The 22063-nt window shown below is 43.0% G+C and overlaps 1 pseudogene; it reads right to left on the bottom strand.

Annotated features, from left to right (window-relative positions):
• Positions 1 to 20146: 20146 nt before the first annotated feature.
• LOC138837235 (mRNA decay activator protein ZFP36L1-like) lies at positions 20147 to 21141 on the bottom strand (annotated as a pseudogene).
• Positions 21142 to 22063: the final 922 nt, after the last annotated feature.

The following is a 22063-nucleotide window of genomic DNA, read 5'->3' as shown; positions in this document are numbered from 1 at the left end:
CATGGGAGGTCTTTCCATTTCCTAGTGTCTTCTGCAATTTCTTTAACTTTTTATAGTTCTCATTAAATAGTTCTTTTACATCTTTGGTTAGGTTAATTCCTAAATATTTTATTTTTTGGGAGGTTATTGTGAATGGGGTTGCTCCCTTTATTTCCCTCTCTTCCTGTACATTATCAGTGTATAGGAAGGCAACTGATTTTTGTGGGTTTATTTTGTATCCTGCTATTTTGACGAAGAGAGTTATGATTTCTAAGAGATTCGGGATGGACTTTTAGGGATCGTGGAGGTATAGTATCATGTCGTCTGCAAAAAGGGATAGTTTAACTTCTTCTTTCCCTATGCGGATCCCTTTAATGTCTTTTTCTTGCCTTATTGCCCTGGCTAAGGGTTCTAGGACTATATTGAAGAGGAGTGGAGACAGTGGGCATCCTTGCCTTGTTCCTGATTTTAGGAGAATTGGTTGTAGCTTTTCCCCATTAAGTATAATATTGGCTATTGGTCTGTCATAAATGGCTTTTATTGTTTTTAGAAATGTTCCTTCTATTCCTATTTTCTCCAGAGCTTTTAGCATGAATGAATGTTGAATTTTGTCAAAGGCCTTTTCTGCATCTGTGGCGATAATCATGTGATTCTTGACCTTGGCTCTGTTGATATGTTGGATTACATTTATTGACTTACGTATGTTAAACCATCCCTGTGTCTCTGGGATGAAGCCTACCTGGTCATAGTGAATTATTTCTTTTTATGTGTTTCTGGATTCTGTTACCTAGAATCTTGTTAAGGATCTTTGCATCTGTGTTCATCAAGGAGATTGACCTGTAATTCTCCTCTTTGCTTGGGTCTTTGCCTGGTTTGGGGATGAGTGTGATATTGGCTTCATAGAATGAGTTTGGGATAGCTCCCTCCTTCTCTATTTCTCTGAAGAGCTTGAGGAGTATGGGTATTAGTTCTTGTTTAAAGGTCTTATAGAATTCTGCTGTGAATCCATCTGGTCCTGGGCTTTTTTTTGTTGGAAGACTTTTGATAGCTTCCTGTATCTCATTGTAGGATATTGGCTTATTTAATTGGTTAACTTCTTCTTTGCTCAGTTTGGGCAACTTGTATTTCTCTAAAAATGCATCCATTTCTGCCCGATTTTCTTCCTTTAGAGAGTATAGCTTTGGAGAGTAGTCTGTTAGAATTGTTTAGATATCTTGGGTACGTGTTGTGATGTTTCCCGTGGCATCCCTAATCCTATTAATATGGGTTTCCTCTCTTCTTTTTTTTTAATTAATCTAGCCAATGGGCCATCAATTTAGTTTATTTTTTCAAAGAACCAGCTTTTTGTTTGGTTTATTTTGGTTATGGTTTTCTGATTTTCTAATTGGTTAATCTCTGCTTTTAATTTGGTTATCTGGCTTCGTCTAGTAGCTTTAGGTCCCATTTTTTCTTGTTTTTCTAGCTCTTTTAATTGCAACATGAGATTATTTACTTGGTCTGTCTCCATTCTCTTGATGTGGTCCCTGAGGGCAATAAATTTGCCCCTCAGGACTGCTTTTGCTGTGTCCCACAATTTTCTTTGTGAGGTGTTTTCATTTTCATTGAGTTGTAGGAAATGCTTTATTTCTTCTCTGATCTCTTCTGTTATCCAGGCATTGTTAAGGAGTGTGCTGTTCAATTTCCATGTATTAGAGAAATTTCTGCGGTATGCTTTGTTATTGAGTGCTAGCTTGATTCCACTGTGGTCAGATAGGATACAGGGGATTATGTCGATCCCTTTGTATTTGCTTAAGTTCCTTGCATGAACTATGATATGGTCTATTTTGGAGAAAGTTCCGTGAGCTGCTGAGAAGAATGTGTACTATGTTGTTTTAGGGTGAAATACTCGGTAGATGTCAGTTAATTCCGCTTCAATATGGCCTCTCTTAATTCGGTAGCTTCTTTGCCAATCCTCTGTTTGGTAGACCTGTCCTTTGGTGAGAGTGGTGTGTTAAAGTCTCCTAGTATTATCGTATTGGGATCTATTTTATTCTATATGTTTGAGAGCATTTGTTTGACATATCTGGGTGCACCAATATTTGGGGCATATAAGTTGATGATGGTTATATCCTCCTCTTGGATTGTTCCCTTTATTAATATGTAGTGTCCGTCCTTGTCTTTCTGTACTGATTTTAATGAAAAGTTTATTTTGTCAGATATCAGGACCTGCTTTCTTACTGGGGGCGTTTGATTGGTAGATCCTTTTCCACCCCTTCACTCTGAGTTTGTATGTTTGGCTGAGAGGTGGGTCTCTTGAAGGCAACAGATGGATGGGTCTTGTTTTCTGATCCAGTCCTCAGTTCGTTTTCTTTTAATTGGCGAATTCAGCCCATTTATATTAAGAGAAAGTATAGAGAGATGCATTGTTGTCCCTGCCATTCCGTTTTCCTAAGTTTTTCTTCTTTTCTTTCCTTCTGTGCTTGCTCAGTTAGACTTTGAGTAATGGTTGTTTGGGGCAGGCCCCAGTTCGTGGTTGCTTTCTTCACGTTGTGTCCCCCCTCTTAGAATTCTTTGTAATGCTGGCTTAATGTTTATGTATTCATTTAGTTTTTCTTTGCTATTAAAAGTTTTCAGTTCTCCATCAAATGTGAATGCTAGCTTTGCCGGGTAGATCAGTCTGGGTTGGCAGTTATTGGCTCTCAGGGCTCGTATGGTGCTTTCCCAGGCTTTTCTTGCATTCATTGTTTGTGTGGAGAGATCTGCAGTAATTCTAAATTTTTTCCCGTTGTAGTATAGCTGCTTCTTCATTTTTGCTGCATGCAGGATTGTTTCCTTATTATTCAGATCTATAATTTTTACTATAATGTGTCTAGAAGTGTTTCTCCTGGGGTCTTGCTTGTTGGGTGTTCGATAAGCTTTTGTGATGTAGTTAAGATGGTCGTTTTTGAGGTAGGGAAAATTTTCATTGATTATATTGTTAAATAGGTGTTGCATTCCCTTGCTCTGGAATTCCTCACCTTCGTCCACTCCAATTATGCGAAGGTTAAATTTTTTAGCATTATCTGCTTGCTCTTGAAGATCCCTTTGGTTTAATTTGAGTGATTTTTCCATATCTGTCACTTTTTGGTCCAGTTGGTGTATTCTGTCTTCTGTATCTGACACTCTACCTTCCATTTCATTCACTCTGTTGACAGTGCTTCTATTGTGGTTTGCATGGAGGAAATGGATCCCTTTATGGATTCAATGTTGGTTCTCAGAGTACTGATCTCCCCTCTCAATGAGGTATGCATTACCTCTAATTTGGGGTTTGGCTCACTTCTTACTGAGGTTTGTGCAGCTTCTATTTTTGCATGCATCTCTTGTTTGATACCCTGTATCTCTTTGGATAGATCATCCTTGTGCTCTTTCAATTTCTGATCAATTTCTCGCTTTATTTCTTGAGTCATCGCCTCCAGCAACCCTTGGAGGTAGCTTTTGTCTTCCATTCCTGCTTTGCTCCCACTGGGGCTCTCCCCTGTGTGGCTGCTGGCTTTTGAGGTGAGCTTGCTGTCCTGGGTGGTAGTAAACCTTGTGATTTTTCTCTGTGATTTTCGCATGGAGGTTCAGGAGACTGCTCTTCAATTTTGTTTTGGTGTGTCTGTCTTTGCTTGGTTGCTGACTCTGTATTGGTAGAGAGAGTCTGTGCCTGATCTAGGTTCTGTTGGGAGCCTATTTCCAGCTGCTATTCTGACTTACTTAGGATTCTCAGCTCTCTGCTGTAGATTGCTGGCAGTTACCGCCTTTGGAAGGGTTGAGCAGCCTAGACTGCTTGTGTTTGCTCCTACGGGTGCTCTTGTGAAGAACAGATGCTCTGGATGCACTCTCCCAAATACTGGAGTCTGCTATGGGCTCCTGATGTGTTTTTGTTTGTTTGTTTGGGCTGGTTGTGGGCTTGAACTCTAGGTTTGGGTGCTGTCCCTCAGCTTTTCAGCTCAAGGCTGGCACCCTACCGTTTGAGCCACAGCATCACTTCTGACCCTTTTTGCTTTTGTGATGCTGAGGAATCAGATCCAGGGCCTCATACATCCAAGACTATCACTCTATTGCTGAGCCACCTTAACAGTCTGAGCTCCTGCTTACTATCAGGTGCTGGCAGCCTGTGTTGCCCAATTCCCAGTCTAGGGTATATGGGTGGAGTTTTGGTGGGGTTTGGGCTTCTCTTGTCCTGGGCCTCCAGGTCTTTTGTTGTCACAGGCTTGCTTCCCGGGGGAGTGTTGTTTCCTGGTTTTCTTCCCTATGTTGAGGCATATGCTCAGCTTTTTACTTCAATTGGGAGGAGTTGGTTGTGTTGTTCAGGAGCCGGATCCCTGGGTCTGGTTCCGGCCCCAGCCTGGAGCGCGCTTGTTAGGCCTGTGCTGATGTGTATACCACCTAGGTTATGCAGCCTGGAGCGCACTCGTTAGGCCTGTGCTGATGTGTATACCACCTAGGTTATACAGCCTGGGGGACACAGTTCAGATTTCTTCTACTGTTGGTAGTCTTGACCCAGGGGCGCTGTTCTTGACTTGGGCATTTAAACTCCCTTCCAGGGGTGCTCTTGCTCTAGCCTGGCCAGCTGAGTGTGCTCCACGGGCTGGTGGAGCTCTCAAACAGTTCCCAGTTTTAGTGGGTCCTGTGGTCCGGGTGTTGGGGTAGGGAGTCTAGGTCAGGGTCTGGGGATTCCCTCCAGCTCTGGTCTCCCTTGAGGGATACACTTCCCCTGTGGGGTACTCACCCTGGAGCTGGTTGTTTCTGTGTGGTGTAGGTCGTCAGTTGTTGTTGCAGTCCGGGCTGGGTTGGGCGGTGGTCGCTCTGTGTGATTCTTTTCTGTCTCTGCCTCTGTCGAAGCTGTCGGGTCAAGAGTGTCCAAGCTCAGGTAGTTTCTTCGCGGTACCTCTTCGGCCCGAGTGGCCCCGCCGGGTCGTTGCGATCGTGATCGGGTGGGCGGGTGGTCTGCAGACAGGTCCCTTTGTCGCGCTGCTGGTGCCGAGCGGTTTTTGCGGGATGGTACCTCTCTGCTCGGGTGGAGAGTGCCGGGTCATTGCGATTGCGATCGGGTGGGCGCGCTGCTGGTGCCGAGCGGCTTTGGCGGGATGGGGCCTCTCTGCTCGGGTGGAGAGTGTGGGGTGGGGGTGGGATCCTTGTGGAGACTCCTGGCTGGTAGGTTTCTCTGTTCCTGGCGATCTGCTGTTCTGCAAACCAGTACCTGGTGATCTGAAAGCGGCCCCCTGTGTCTCTGCTGTGTCTCTTGGGGCTCCCGCAGCCCCCGCCGGGCCAGCTGGCCTGCGGCTTGGCGCACTGCCGCGCAGCCAGTAAAGGTTGGGGGAGGGGTCTTCGCTTTTCTCTGTTCTGAAATTCTTCTTTTCCTCTCTTCCTTTTTTTGTTATTCTCCGCCTCTGGTTTTTCTCTGAGTGTTCGTCTTTTTGTTGTTGTCGGTCTCTTGGGGAGATTAAGCGTTGGAACTCGAACTCTCTTTTTGGTTGGAGAGAGCTGTGGCGTTTCCCTACTGCCCCGTCGCCATCTTGGTCCCCGTCTCCAATATGGCTTTTTATGGGTTAATTGAAGATGAACTCTCACAGACTGTTCTGCCTAGGTTGGCTTCAAATTTCCACCTTCCAGGTCGCAGCCTTTTTTTTTTTTTTTTTTGGCCAGTCCTGGGGCTTGAACTCAGGGCTTGGGCACTATACCTGAGCTGCTTTTGCTCACGGCTAGCACTCTACCACTTGAGCCTCAAGGTCCATTTCTTGTGCCTACTCTGAGTCCAGGTTTCCTTTGAGTCTGAGTCCAAGCCTGTTCCTAGTCTAGGCCCCTCAGACTCTGTGCCCACTCTGAGTCTATGCTGGTTCCAATTCCAGACCTGTTCCTGGGCCTCCTTGTAGTCCAGTCTATGCCCATATCTTTTCTTTATTTTTTTTTTGGGGGGGGGTCCGGTCGTGGGGCCTGAACTCTGGGCCTAGGCGCTGTGCCTCAGCTCTTCAGCTCAAGGCTAGCACTCTACTACTTGAGGCACAGCACAACTTCCCACTTTTTTTCTTTTTGCTTATTTGGTGCTGAGGAATTGAACCCAGGGCTTCATGCATGCAAGGCAAGCACTCTACCACTGAGCCACCTTCCCAGCCAGTATGTCCACATCTTTTCTATGCCTGCTCTGAGTCTGGGCTGCTCTGAGTCCTGACTGCTTGGAGTCCTGGTTGCTTTGAGTCTGGGTCTGCACCTGGCCTACTTCAACTCTGGATCTGCTCTGGTCTGGGTCATGTTCATTTTCCGGGCCTGCTTCATGTTCTGGCCAATTCCTATTTTGATTAACTCAGAATCTGCATCTATTATCAGCCTGTTCAAGGTGTTCATGTCCTTAGCAAAGCCTAGGGGTTGGGAAAATTGTATAAGACATTCATTTTCCAGTGTCTAGGATTTATTCCCATTGTACTAGGCATATGAAAGTATTTTGTCTAGAGTTAAGACCATGAAAATGATCCTGTGTTCCATGGCCTCCTTCAAGCTAGGTAGGCACCTTTACACTGAGTCATGTCCCTTACCATCACTGTGTCAGGCCTGACCTGAGATCTATCTCATTAGAAGCGGGGCGGTGGTATCAGAAGGTGAGAGCAGAAAGTGTGCTCTAGATGGCTTTTTCTTTTTGTTCTCAGCCATACTCCAGATCACTCTCAGCATAAAAGAGGCTCCAGGATGCTGAACCCTTGTTCTACAGAGACTTCCTTTGGCTTCAGGTCCTGGGTGATGAGAAAATGCAAAGGGTTCAGAAGCCTGGAATTATGAGTGTAGGATCTGGGTGTAAGGCCTAATGTAGTATGGTTTGGCTGGACCTCAACAAATCTTGCTTTGGAGAAGATAGTGATTTAGGGCATAAGGGGATCTGTGGAAAACATTTCTGCCAGGTGCTAGTGGTTCATGTCTGCTTTCCTAGCTACTCAAGAGGTGAAGCTCTGAAGATTGCAGTTTGAACCCAATCCAGGTAGAAAAGTCCTTTTTCTTCAATAATCACCAACTGTCCCTGTCCTTTCCCCCCTCTCCCCCCAAAAGGGAAACAAAACCTCAAGAAAAGCACCTATGCTGAGTTCAAGCCCCAGGACCAACACAAAAAGATTTTTGTTTTCATCATATAGGTTTGATACACATTTTATTAGGCATTCAAAATTATTTCTATTTCTTTTTGGTAAATTCCAGTGGTATTGTGTCCCATGACCTCTCATAAGCTAGGCAAGCACCTCAGCTCTTAGCCTGGCCATCAAGATTTTGATGCATGTTGTCTTCTTTTTTTTTTTTTTTGTTTTTGGTCCAATCGTGGGGCCTGAACTCTGGGCTTGGACGCTGTCCCTCAGTTCTTCAACTTAAGGCTAGCACTCTAACCACTTGAGCCACAGCGCCACTTCCGGCTTTTTTTTTCTTTTTGTTTATGTGGTGCTGAGCAATTGAAACCAGGGCCTCATGCATGCAAGGCAAGCGCTCTACCACTGAGCTACCTTCCCAGCCCGCATGTTGTCTTCTTCTGACTGTAGGATAAAATGTGGAGAGTATGGAAGCTTGGTATCTTTAATAGAGGTTCATGGTATGTGGCCCAATGTGGGATGGTCTAGAAAGACCCCATCAGAACTTGCTCTCGCAAACTCATATCTTGCCCAGGTCACTCGCCTTTCTCCAAGTCTGCATCAAATTTTCATCTATACTTTCATGTTCATTCTGCGGCCTGGAGAAGGAGGTGAAGGTGTATGTGAGAAAGGACATCCAGTCCCTTCCTGCTTGGTGCGTTGGTGCTAACCAGAACAACTTTGGTGACTCTAGGTTCCTACCCAGGCCTCTGAGTCTTCAGTGCACTTTAAGTTCGTATTTTGGTCATATTATGTTCAGTACCTGTGGGGTTGGGAGCTCAGGATATGTGTGGAAAAAAATGTTACTTAATTAATTTGTCAGTTCTGGGGCTGGAATTCAGGGCCTGGGTGCTGTCCCTGAGCTCTTCAGCTCAAGGCACACATTCTACCATCTGAACCACAGTGCCACATCCAGTTTTCTGGTGGCTAATTGGAGATAAGTGTCCCCTAGACTTTCTTTCTCAGGCTGGCTTTGAACCACAATCCTCAGATTTCAGCATCCTGAGTAGCTAGGATTATAGGCGTGAGGCACTGGTACATGGCAGTTCCAAGTTTTTTTTTTTTTAATTATTATTGTTTTTGGTTTTGCCAACCCTGGGGCTTGAATTCAGGGCCTGGGCACTGTTCCTGAGCCTATTTTTGCTCAAGGCTAGCATTCTACCACTTGAGCCACATTGCAATTTCTACCTTTCTTTTGTTTGTTTTGTTTATATGGTACTGGGGAATCGAACCCAGACTTTCATGCATGCTAGGCAAGCATTCTATCACTAAACCATATTCCCAGCTGCATAGCACATTTTTATCTGTGCTTTCAGACATGTTCATCCCGTAGCCTGGAGAAGGCAATGAACACATGTGTGAGGAAGGACAACCTATGCATTCTTGCTTGGTAACTTGTACCTGTCAGAGCAACTCTGGCCACACTAGGCCCATCCCAGGCCTGTATCCTTAGCACCAAGTCTTTACTGAGCTTTCAGCTCTGTCCTGCATAGGATATGGGGACTAGGGGGTGAGGGGATGTGTGACACATGTTTATATTTTCATTATTTATTACAGACATTTTATCAGGCATTCTGAGGTATTTCAATTTGCTTTGGTGAATTCCAGTGGTATTATGTTCAGGGCTCTCCACAAGTTAGGGCAGCACCTCAACATTACCACTATAGCCACTCTTCCAGTCCTTTTGCTTCTTCCCATTTTCTTTCACATTGGTTTGGCTGTGGTCTGCTATTCTCCTTCTGTCCATAAATAGGTAAACAGGCATGCACCCCTATACTAATCCCTATTTATTTGCAGATTAAAAAAACCCTGAGGATTGAAGTTATGCAGCTTGTCCACCATTACATAGCTAGGTCTCCATGCAAACATCATTTCAACTTAGGCAGTTATGTGGTCACCTTAGACCTTTCTAGTTTGAAACACGAAACACTGGAAGGTGTAGAAAGAACAGTGGCAACTCAATCCCTTCAACACTGATGAGTTTGTCTTGGAATAACTTGTATAATAGCATAAGTTTTGGGGAGAGGCAGATGGCCAGAATGCTAAAGACTCTTTAGTGTGGTGGTGGTAGTGGTAATGGTGGTAAGGGTAGTGGTGGTGTGTGTGTATTGAGAAGTAAGCTTGACCCTGCTGTATTTCATCCTCACATAGAATCAGCTCTTCCTCTGGTGTCTGGAACTGCCTTCACCCTAGTATTGCACAGAGACATTGCTGTCCAGGGGCTTGGGGTTAGGAGCCCATCTGCTGTGTTTACATTGGAACAGACCAATAAGAACATCCATGCATTTTGTGCTAAGGACTTGGTTTCCACCAAAGGACTCTGAACACCATTTACCCTTTTCTGACTCTTTGCATCAGGGAAAACCATCTGTTTCTTTTTTTTTTTTTTTCGGTCATGGGGCTTGAACTCTGGGCCTGGGCGCTGTCCCTCAGCTCTTCAGCTCAAGGCGAGCACTCTACCACTTGAGCTACAGTGCCACTTCCGGTTTTCTGGTGGTTTTTATTGGAGATAGGAGTCTCACGGTCTCTCCTGCCCGGGCTGGCTTTGAACCGAGATCCTCAGATCTCAGCCTCCTGAGTAGCTAGGATTACAGGCGTGAGCCACCAGTGCCTGGCATCCATCTGTTTCTTAAAATAACTAAACAGGTTGTGATGTGGTGAACACCATAATCCTGGACCTAGGGAGTAAAGAAGATAAGGCAGGGGTTCATGGGACTGATATTTTATTTATTCATATGTTCATTTTTGATGTGCTTTGCCTTAGGTCTTGGTGTGTCAACCACATTTGAGTCATACTCCAATCCTTCTGCCAAAACCTTCTGAGTAAAGGGATTACAGTTGTGTGTCCATCTGTTTATCTCAATGAGATCTTTTATGTTGTGGGTTTTAGAAGAAATTAGAAGGGCACCTGAAAGCTTTGCCTTGTCTGCATGTATTTCTTCTTCTTCTTTTTTTGCTGATGTGGTGCTGAGGAATCCAACCCAGGGTCTCAGGCATGCAAGGCAAGCGCTCTACCACTGAGCGACCTTCCCAGCGCACTTTCATCTCTTAAAACTTTGATTGCCAATGTAATTTGGTAACATCGTGACTCTACTTGTTATTTTGGAATATCCCATAAACATCCATAAATTGATAATGTTCACTAAAGGATTGGAAGTGGATAGGGATAGAGACATGTTAGATTATAGGTAGTAGATATATCTTTATTTATTGCTGCTTTGTAAAGCATTACCATATATCCACCATGACAATACCAGAGAATAATTTTCCTGCAGTATACAATTTTCCTTTACTTATTCTGCCATCCACTATCCCCTATAAATATGAATATTTTCCCTTTTTAATTATTTTCACAATTAAATTATTATAAGATGGATTTTTTTTAAATTGCCTCATTTTGTTTGGTTTTGTGATGGTAGATATTGAGACCAGGGTATGATGTAAGTTATGCTAGTATACTATCCCCCTAATTTATCCTCATTCCATCATATTCCATCATGTAGGGATTTAGAGTTGCTGGATATTGTGTTTTATGAAGCTTGACTGAAACTTGCAACCTTCGTGATCTCTCAGCAGATTCTGGTGGCTCTTACCTGTAATCCCAGCAACACAGGACATTGAAAACTGAAGATTCAGTTCCAATCCAGACTGGGCAAGAAACTCTGTGAGTCTCTCATCTCCAATTAATTACAATAAGCTGGAAGTGGAGTTTTGGCTCAGGTAGTAGAGCACTAGTTTTGAGCAGAAGATACTCAAGGTAACCGTGAGCACAAGCCTAAAACATTCATGTGAGTGTGTGAGCATGCACACATATACACACACACACACACACACTCCCTCTCTCTCTCACTCTCTCTCTCTCTCTCTCTAAAGCAACATTGTATTTTACATTCACATCCAGAGATTGGACAACATCTCGGCAATTTGTGAAATTCATTTTTGTATTTCTTGAAGGAAAAGGATAGATCATGGCACACAGAAGCCAAGACTTCAGAGGCAAGTACTGTATAAACAAATAGCTTGTAAAAAAAAAAACTAAATAGCAGTTTTCTATCTAGCTTTACATATAACATTCCTTAAATGCTGTAGTATTCTTAAAATAATAGTCATCATAACAATAAAAACAATGCAGCATTTTTTCCTTCTCCCGTTCCCTACTTCATAAAATATTTGGCAAGAGAATAAAAAAAGTCTTTTTTCTTACAAGAATGGACACCTGTAAAAATATCTGTGTGTGTAATGTTTGTTTACCAATGCTTCTTTGATCTTCCCACCTCTAGGTACTTGCATATTTTGCTGATGACTGCCCTTAAGGGCAAACAGAAGATTAGGATACAGAAACAAAATAATGTCCTAAGATATAGATGTAAAAAACATGTGCAGGAAGCACATAGCAGGCTGAGAGTGCCCTGAGAAGTAAAATGATTTGTGCCGAGTGATAGGAATAGTGACTAATAAGGCATGGATCTGACCTAAGAATGGCTCTTTGAAGCTGAGACCATGCCAGTACATAGGGGATTCGACAAACAAGGTATGCTGTTTACTATGTCCATATGTGTATATTGTGATGTTGAAGTGGTGATTTCAGACTCGTTTGTTTTGGGGAAGGTCTTACGTGAGCAAGCAGCTTAGATTATTGGAACCTGAGAGGTGACCTTGCCTCCCTCACAGTGGATTAGAACATGGAACTGTGATAGCAAACTGTGATAATAAACTGTGAAAGTTTGCTCAAGTCAGCTCATTTGGCCTGTGGCTCTGGAACAAGAAAGATGTTCTTATTCTGTGTTCAAAAGTCAGGAGACTTGGGGCTGGGAAGGTGGCTCAGTGGTAGAGTGCTTGCCTTGCATGCGTGAGGCCCTGGGTTCAATTCTTCAGCACCACATAAGCAAAAAGAAAAAAGCTGGAAGTTGTGCTGTGGCTCAAATGGTAGAGCACTAGCCTTGAGCTGAAGAGCTGAGGGACAGCGCTCAGGCCCAGAGTTCAGGCCCCATGACGCCCCCCCCAAAAAAAAGAAGTCAGGAGACTCTGGTCTCAGGCAAGAGTGAGTGCATCACTCAAAGCTTCAGACATTAGATCAGTGCCAAGAACCAAATCTAGTTTCTCAGGCCTTTGTCCAAGTAGAAACCAAGAGAAATACAGAGCAACTCAGGCGAGGTGTAATCATGATAGGAAACCTATTTGATCTCATCCTACTCAGACTAGAACCATCTTCTTGTGTGCTTTTAAGTGTCTATATTGAAATAATTCTTTCTACGTAGTTTTCAATCCACTCTATTACAGTTACTCAATTTGAAGTGTGCTCCCAATTCCATGTTTGAAAGATCCATTCTTTTTACCACCTTAGTGTGAAAAGGAGTCAGCTCCAACCTGGGATATACCCTGTAAATTATGGAGCTTGGAGGCAGGCCTGGAGATGCTTGTGATTAACCTAGTCCCTGCCCACCAGAAAGGAGATCTTTTCTTTATTCAAAACTTCCTATACAACTATAGGCTGTGGGAAAATGGAGCAAGTGCTGGCTGTTATGTTTAAAAAGTGAGTGCTCCTCTTTCAATCTGGGGCTGCTCAGCCAGCCCTCATGGATGAGTCTTGGGAGTACTGGCTCCAATCTGAGACTGTTTGTTTCACTGGGGTCTTCTCACAAGAACTTGGCATAAGACAAAGAAAAACACACCATGACTAATTTCTTAAGACTGGCCAGCCAGGACATTTCATTTCCCTCAGAAGCTACTGGAGCATTAGAAATCTGTGACAAACCAGGATTACAGGCATGAGCCAGTAGCTCTCACCTAGCTGAGGCTCCAGGAAATCACATTTACCATTTGTAAATAAGTTTTCAGTAGTAATCCTGGAGGCCTGTGAAATAATGTAATCAGAGAAAGGGCTAGGGTGTCAAAGGTGGCTAAATGACTTCTGAGCCAGTAGGGATGCCTTCCATTTGTAAGCCCTGAACCATTTACTTTTTATGTCTTGCTACTTGAACTCAGGGTCTAAGTACCAATCTTTTGGTGCTCACAGCTAGCACTCTACCATTTGAGTCACAGGGTCATTTCTGCCTTTTAGATAAGGATCTTCAAATTTTTCTGCCAGACTTGCTTCAAACGGTGATTCTCAGATCTCTGCATCCTGATTAGCTAAGATTGGAGGTGAACCATTGGCACATTTACTTTGAACAGACTTCTATAAGCCTCTTAGCAGAATTTTCACAGGACTGAATAGACATACTTCACTGTTGTCTCTCAGTTTCACATTCCCATCTGGGACTTAGCCAGATCCTTAGGTGTCCTGTTAGTTCTGAAAAGAGGAGCCATTAAAGTGATGTTCTCCTGTCCTCCCATAGGTACAGATCCCTCTGCCCTAACTGTAAGGAAGATGAACAAGAAGTAAGTGAACTCTGGCACAAAGAGAAGGCCTCTCCTAGCAAACTGGGTATCTTTGAGGCTTCTGATTCAAAGTACACATTTCTCCTTTGCACACTATTTATGATTTCCACCAGGGAGTTAAGGCTTGGGACTTTAGTAGTTGGCAGATGGCATAGGTGTGGGTGTGGTTGTGGTCTCTCATCAATGACAAGGGAATATTGTGTGCAGAGAATCATATCCTGGGGGGAACAACCCACAGTGAGAAATATGGAGAATTGTCTTGCAGCAGCTTCTTAGAACTGGGTTGTGAGAAGCATCCGAATCCCAGGAATCTCCTCCCACTTCCTAATAAATGCACCCCTGCATAGAGGATGGACAGCCTCTGCATGGGGTTTGTAAGAAAGGGGCTATGGGAGGCAGAGAAGGGGAGGGCAGGTTCTCACCTTGCCACCAATCTGCTCCCAGAACCCTTTATTCCATCTTCACTTTGCGGATGGACTTTTCCACTGATGACTTCTATGAGCCCAGGAACCAAGACACCCTGAATAAACTCATATACTATGTCATATTCAACTTGCACTCTTGGACTTGCTCTTCCTCTTACACATCCTTCTTGACCAGTGGAGTGACACATGATTTATCAGAGCTAGAAAAAAGAGGAGTCCTTGTATAGGTGCCAAGATTTTGTGAGTAGTGATCGAAACTAGGCCCCTAGGGATGGGCTTCTCAGGATGGTGATTGGCCAGGAGCCCTTAGTACTACCCAGCTTGACAAAATGTCCTTTTATGGATATTCTCTGCCAGGTAATGCCTGTTTCTTTTTTAAAATATTCAGGCATCGGTGCTGATTAGAAACTCCCTACCTTCTCACCACTGTTCAGTCCAAACTCAAGTTCAATAGCTTTCTTCATTAAAACCTCATGGCAGTTTAATTACACCTGAACTTATAGACTCCACTCTAAGAATCCTTTACTTATTTACATTCTCAGGTTTCGATCACCATAGAGCAGCTTTCTCTGAATTCGAAATAAAGAACCCTCAGTGGCGTCACCAATGGTGATGATGGAGATCTGGAGTCATCACTGGACTCCAGAAAGAATGTGAATGTAGAGCAGATAAGGCCATTTGCAGAAAAGACCAAGCAGATTTCGAGTCCTGTGGATGTCCCACTTGTTCTGAACCCTACACATGACGCAGATGAACCTGCAGGTACTCCAGTGGAAGAAGATCCAGAATTTATTCACTTGACTTTCACAGTCTGCCTAGATCAGCTCCAGGTGAGTCAAATCAGGACATGTCTTGGCAAGAAGGATAAACCAGCACTTGTGGGGTTTGAGGAAAATTTCCCCAGTCTGTGTTCAGAAGCACCAATAAGTGATGTCTCAAAGCTTGATTCGGTTGAGGAAAGGGAGTCTGTCCTCACAGAGTATCTGCTGCAGGAAAACCAATCTCCAATGGAGAAATTTGAATATGTCCCTCCCTCAACTCAGGAAGAGAAGCCTTTCTGTAATGAGGTGGTAGATCCCTTTGACTACCCTGACCTAGCATTTCTGCTTATAGGCAACTTATAGGAAGATCTAGTGTTATAGGTTCCTTCTCCCCTCCCTGGGAAAATATCTATTTTACTTTTTGTCATGATTGATGTAAAATGTTTATTTTATTTACTCTTCTAACTCTATTAGAATGTCAATATTTATGTTGTACAATTCTTGAATCCTATATACTGTGGATTTTTTCTTCCTATAATCTGATGACCCAGGCACATGGGTCCTGAGTGGGTTGAAATACCTGTAGCTGTACAAGGGAATCTATTGAATATAGAGGCAACTATTAAATGCATAGGCAGTGGCAAAAGTCCATGCCATGCCTCTAGCTCTAGGACATAGCAGACATAGCAGACCAGACATCCTAGAAAGGTGTTCCTCCTTGATCCTCAAGCTCATAATCTGTCAATTGGGACAAATGCCAGAGTAAATGTAGTGGTACATGGGACTCTCTTCCAACAGTGAATTCAAGTATCATTACACATCCATTGTGCTTCATGCAAACATCTAAGAAAATTTCACCCTAAATAACATCAAAAACCTAGTTTGGGGAGAAAATATTTAACAAGATACATAGGATCCCACAATTCAATGAAAATGAATACACATCAAGAAACCTGTGGGACACAGCAAAAGCATTCCTGAGGGGGCAAATTTATTGCCCTCAGTGTCCACATCAAGAAAATAGAGATGGACTAAGTAAATAATCCCATGTTGTAAACTACTAGAAAAACATGAAAAAAGTGGAACCTAAAGTTACTAGACGGAACCAGATTACCAAATTAAGAGCTGAAATTAATGAGCTAGAGATTAAGAAAATTATAAATAAAATTAATAAAACAAAAAGCTGTTTTTTTAAAAAAATACATAAAATTGATGGACCTTTGGCAAGATTACTTAAGAGAGGAAACCCAAATTAACAAGATCAGGGATGCCACGGGAAAAATCACAACAAATACCCAAGACATCCAAGCAATTCTAAAGAACTATATCCAGAATCCATACTCTCTAAAGAAAGAAAGAAAGAAAGAAAGAAAGAAAGAAAGAAAGAAAGAAAGAAAACCTATCAGAAATGGATGCATTTTTAGAGAAATACAAGTTACCCAATCTGAGCAAAGAACGAATCAATTAAAAAAGCCAATATCTTACAATGAGATAAAGGAAGCAATCAGAAGTTTTCGAACAAGGAAAAGCCCAGGACAAGATGCATTCACTACGGAATTCTGTAAGACTTTTAATGAGGAACTAACACCCATACTCCCCAGCCTCTTCTATGAAATAGAAAAAGAGGGAGCTATCCAAAACTCATTCTACGATGCCAATATCACACTCATCCCCAACCCAAGCAAAGACCCAACAACAGCAACAACAAAAAACTACAGACCAATCTTCTTGATGAACACAGACAAAAATCATTAACAAAATTCTATCCAACAGAATCCAGAAACATATAAAAAAAAACATACATCATGACCAAGTAGGCTTCATTTCAGAGATGCATGGATGGTTTAACCTACATAATTTAATAAATGTAATCCATCATATCAACAGACCCAAGGTCAAGAGCCACATGAGTATCTCCATTGATGCAGAAAAAAGCTTTTGATATGAGACAATATTCATGTTAAAAGCTCTGGGAAAAATAGGAATAGAAGGAACATTCCTTAAAACAATAAAAGCCATATACGACAGACCAACAGCCAATATTATACTTAATGGGGAAAACAACCAATTCTCCTAAAATCAGGAACAAGGCAAGGATTCCCACTTTCTCCACTCTTCTTCAATATACTTCTGGAAACCTTAGCCAGAGCAATAAGGCAAGAAAAAGACATTAAAGGGATCCGCATAGGGAAGGAAGAAGTTAAATTATCTCTTTGGGCAGATGACAGGATACTATACCTCCATGATCCCAAAAACTTCACCCTCAAGCTCTTAGAACTTATAAACTAATTCAGCAAAGTAGCAGGATACAAAATCAACCCACAAAAATCAGTTGCCTTCCTGTACACAAACAATGTACAAGCAGGAAAGGAAATCAAGGAAACGGCCTCATTCACAATACCCCCCCCCAAATAAAATATTTAGGAATTAGCCTAACCAAAGATGCAAAAGAACTGTTTAATTAAAACTATAAAAATTTAAAGAAAGAAATTATAGAGGACACCAGAAAGTGGAAAGACCTTCCCTGTTCTTGGATAGGCAGACAATGTAGTGAAAATGCCAAAATTAATATACAAATTTAATGCAATTCCTATTAAAATCCCAATGATGTACATTGCTGAAATACAGAAAGAAAACAGTCCAAAAATTCATATGGACATCAAAAGAACTAGAATAGCCAAAATAATTCTAGGCAAAAAAGAAAACATGGGAGGGATCTCGATGCCTGACTTCAAACTCTATTATAGATCCATAATGACAAAGACAGCATGGTACTGGCACAAAAACAGACCCCTGAGGGGCTGGGAAGGTGGCTCAGTGGTAGAGCACTTGCTTTGCATGCCTGAGACCCTGAGTTCGATTCCTCAGCACCACATAAGCAAAAAGAAAAAAGCCGGAAGTGGTGCTATGGCTCAAGTGGTAGAGCACTAGCCTTGAGCTGAAGAGCTGAGGGACAGCACCCAGGCCCAGAGTTCAGGCCCCATGACCAGACCCCCCCATAAAAGAAACAGACCCCCAAAGACCAAGGGAATAGAATAGAAGATCCAGAAACAAAACTACATGCCTATAATCAGCTGAAAATGACAAAGGAGCCAAACACATACAGTGGAAGAAGCACAGCCTCTTCAACTACTGGTGCTGGGAAAACTGGGCGGCCACATGCAGAAAACTAAAAGTGGACTCCAGCCTGTCACCATGCACTAACCACTCTTAGGCATCTATCCTGAACAACAGGAACCAGGATACAAGGACATATGCACCTCCATGTTTATTGCAGCACTGTTCACAATAGCCAGGATATGGAAAAAACCCAGATGCTCTCACTACAGATGAATGGATCAAAAAATTGTATTTATATCCAATGGAATATTATGCTGCCATTAGAAAGAATAAAATAATGGCATTCACAGGGAAATGGATAGAACTAGAAGAAATCATGTTGAGTGAGGTAAGCCAAGAGGAAAGAGACAAATGGCACATGGTCTCCCTGATAAGTGGATGTTAAATCCAGAACATACACAGTAAACAAGACTCGAGAAACAAAAGACCCCCACTCATCTAGTCCAATGATTACTAAATGACCCCATGCCGCTGACCACATATGGTATATATGTGCACATCGGAGGGAAACTAGGAGGAGGACACAGAACTAGAGGGAAACGGGAAAACATACAACAGTGGGACCCATCGGCTGCACCGGACATTGATCAAAACAAACCAAGCAACTTAAAGGCAGCGATGGGAGGGAGGAAATGAGTGGGAAAGAGAAAACAGCTGACACTATGCAATATCACTCAATATGGAAGAAATAACTGTATAGTCAAAGCCCATAGAAATCATAAACTTCATGGACCATGATAGGCAATTTGTCCCATGAGTGTTAGAATGTGTTTGTGACTTTAACTAAGCATCACTATCCCAAAATACTTTGAAATTTATGAAATTATGTAATCAATCACAATAAAAAATTTGGAAAAAAGATACATAAGAAATATGAACACTGACATAAAATACATCATAAATAGGAGAAAGAAGACTTGCATAAATGGAAAATGACTTGCCAGGTGTCATGGACCATCTCACTAATTGTAGCTTCTAAAGTGGCATATTCTAAAGATGGAGGTTCAAAGCAGCACCTGCAGACAAATCTTAAAGACCCTTATTCAATGAATCAGTAAAAGTCAGGAACTAGAGGTGTAGCTAAAGTTCTATGTACAAGTGTTGAACAAAAAATAAGCAAGAGAGCAAGGTCCTGAGTTCAAATTCCAAGGTGGCATGAAAGATAAATATATCAGAGAAACAAAATTTGGGCAATGGCAATTTTAAACTAAAGAAAAACATATACAGGAAAAAGGAAAAGTACATGTTAATACTGTCCTTGAACAGTTTTTTCTCTTGTCCATAGCTCCAATTTGGGATATTTGTTGTTGTTTTTTTGGAAATAATTTTTGGAAAGGTTTTTCTTCCTCAGGTGGGTTTTGAATTACCGTCCTCAGATCTCTTCTTTCTGTGTAGCGAAAATCACAGATGTGAGTCATCCTCCCCTACTTAACTTCCTCTTGTTTTTGCAGTATCCAATTAGTTTGTTTAGGATTTCTTATAGTCTCTTACACATTTTAGAATGAATTTGCAATTAATTTAAACCCAGGTCACAATCTTGTAAGGAGTATTTTGAATGCAAAGGCAATTTGAAAAGTACTGCTCTTTTAGAAATATTTTATTTTTTTGGGTCCAGTTGTGGGGCCTGAACTCTGGGCCTGGGCACTGTCCCTCAGCTCTTCAGCTCAAGGCTAGCGCTCTACCACTTGAGCCATAGCGCCACTTCTGGCTTTTTTCTTTTTGCTTATGTGGTGCTGAGGAATTGAACCCAGGGCCTCAGGCATGCAATGCAAGCGCTCTACCACTGAGCCAACTTCCCAGCCCTCTTTTAGAAATATTAAGTCCTAGCTGGGCACTGATGACTCACATTTGTTATCCTAGCTTCTAGGAGGCTGAGATCTGAGGATCACAATTCAAAGCCAGCCTGAGCAAGAAAGTCTGTGATATTCTTACTCTAATTAACCACCCCCAAAACCAGATGTGTAGCTGTTGCTTAAAGAAGTAGAGTGCTAGTCTTGAGCAAAAAAGTTCTGGGACGTTGCCCAGGCCATGACTAAAGCTCCACAACTGATAAAAAGTAAAATAAAGTACAATATTGAGTCCTTTAGTCATAGGACAGGGTTATTTTTTCCATTTCAGTGGATCTACTTGAATTTAAAGGCCTTTTTCCATTTCCAAATCACTCATCTTTTTATTGTTGATGTTCTGTGGTGGTCTTGGTGCTTGAATTCAGGATAGGAGCTATCCTTGAGCTTCATTTAGCATGAAGCTAGTACTGTACCACTTGAAATACAGGTCACTTCCAGGTTTTTTGGTGATTAATTGGATCTAGGATGTGGTGCAGGAGGAAGGGGAGTAGAAGGAATGGATTGGGGGTGTCCCTCCTTACCCTGGTGCTTTAGTCATATGAGATGGAAAGTTTGCTGAAAATGGGCAGGTCTCCTGAATTGTCCAAGATGGGTGAATCTGACCCAGCATGGCTCCTGCTGTACTGCACAGGTAGCCTTGACCCAAGAGAGAATTCTGAGGGGTGGCATGAGAATCAAACATGTGAGAGAACTCAGACATGGATCAAAATAGGAAGGTGGTGGGGTAGACATGAAAGGCAGCCCCATGAAAGAGGTAAAGAACAAATACCTGACTCTAGAAGGTGAAGGGGTTATTGGTGCCATCAGGAAGGTTGGGTGAACCCAGGAGGTCATCGGCAATCAGGATGGGTGTTGGGATGATCGACGTGGGGCTATCTAGCAGCCTCGTGGTGGCAGCAGTCTCATTGGCACTGGAAAATCCAGCAAAGCTAAAGCTATGCTGGAGATAGGGAAGGTCTGCAGAAAGGTCCTGGCCAGGGCTCTGTGTTCCTTGGCTTTGTGGATGAAGTGGCAGCAGGGCTCATAGAGGCAAAGGTTGGTGACATGGAAGGTACTAGATCTTGCACTTGGGATGGCAGGCTAGGCTGTGGAGCTTGTGGATGCTGTGCATGAAGTGACACTTGTCTCTATATTTATAGGTGTTTTCTTCAAATTGGAGGAATAGCTAGTTCTTATAGCGACTGGAATTGACCTGCCCCTTTTGGTCTGCTTCTGATTGGGCAGCAGCTGCTCAGCACCTGTGAGAAAGAGCAGTCTCTGAAGCTGCTGTCCCTAGAGTACAAGACTGGGACTGGCTCACCCTTCAGGTTGCTGATGACCTAGCTCTGGTGGAACTTGGTGCTGGGCAGGGTGTAGGCCAAGTGCCTCCAAGGGAAACACCTCAGCAGCAGGAGAGACCACTGCCTTCCTGTCCAGCAAGCAGCCCCTTCTCTGGGAGCTCTGTCATTGAGCATCTTGGCAACCAAAACTTGCATAAAGCTTCTCTCAAGTTGAAAATGGTGGCAGATATGAGTGGGGTAGTCATTGTGGACACTGACAGAGGACAAAGTTGCAGATTTGGTGTCATGAAGGTCCTGATGTGGGGAAGGTGCTTACTCTGCCACTTAGGTCAGGAGTCCCACATGTCTAATCCCAGGGCCCCTCACCTTTCTCACTCTGCCCTCATAGAACTTTAAGTGGATTTTTTTTGTTTTCTTTTTAGATTATAAAATGTCAGTGCATCAAATACAAGGGATTGCTGCATATTAATTGGGTTGCATGTAGTCAGGTTTTTTGTTTGTTTTTCGTAAGTCGTGGGGCTTGAACTCTGGACTTGGGCACTATCCCTGTGCTCTTCAGCTCAAGACGAACATTCTACTGCTTGAGCCATAGCACCACTTCCGGTATTCTAGTGGTTAATTTGAGATAAGTGTCTCACTGACTTTTCTGCTGGGCTGGCTTTGAACTGTGATCCTTAGATCTCAGCCTCCTGAGTAGCTAGAATTACAGGCGTGAGCCACTAGCACCCGGCAAGTAGTCAGTTTTTCATCAGAACAAATACCTGAGAAAAGTATCTTCTGAAGTGAGATTATGTGTGTGGAAGATAGGAAGAAAAATGAGAAAAACTGGAAATGTTGGCAGAGGCTGTAATTTGGGCTTTTGGGGAACAGTGCAAGGATATACATTCAGTGGCACTTTGAAGCAAGGTAGTAAGACCCTCTCAAAAATATTAAATAAAAAAGGGGGGGCTGGGAAGGTGGCTCAGTGGTAGAGCGCTTGCCTTGCATGCTCAAGGCCCTGGGTTCGATTCCTCAGCACCACATAAGCAAAAAGAAAAAAGCCGGAAGTGGCGCTGTGGCTCAAGTGGTAGAGCACTAGCCTTGAGCTGAAGAGCTGAGGGACAGTGCCCAGGCCCAGAGTTCAGGCCCCACGACCGGACCCAAAAAAAAAAAAAAAAAAAAAAAAAG

This window comes from Dipodomys merriami, unplaced genomic scaffold (genome assembly GCF_024711535.1).
Source record: "Dipodomys merriami isolate MVZ:Mamm:240054 unplaced genomic scaffold, mDipMer1.0.p SCAF_267, whole genome shotgun sequence".
Classification (NCBI taxonomy): Eukaryota; Metazoa; Chordata; class Mammalia; order Rodentia; family Heteromyidae; genus Dipodomys; species Dipodomys merriami.
This window is presented reverse-complemented; position numbering and strand designations above follow the sequence as displayed.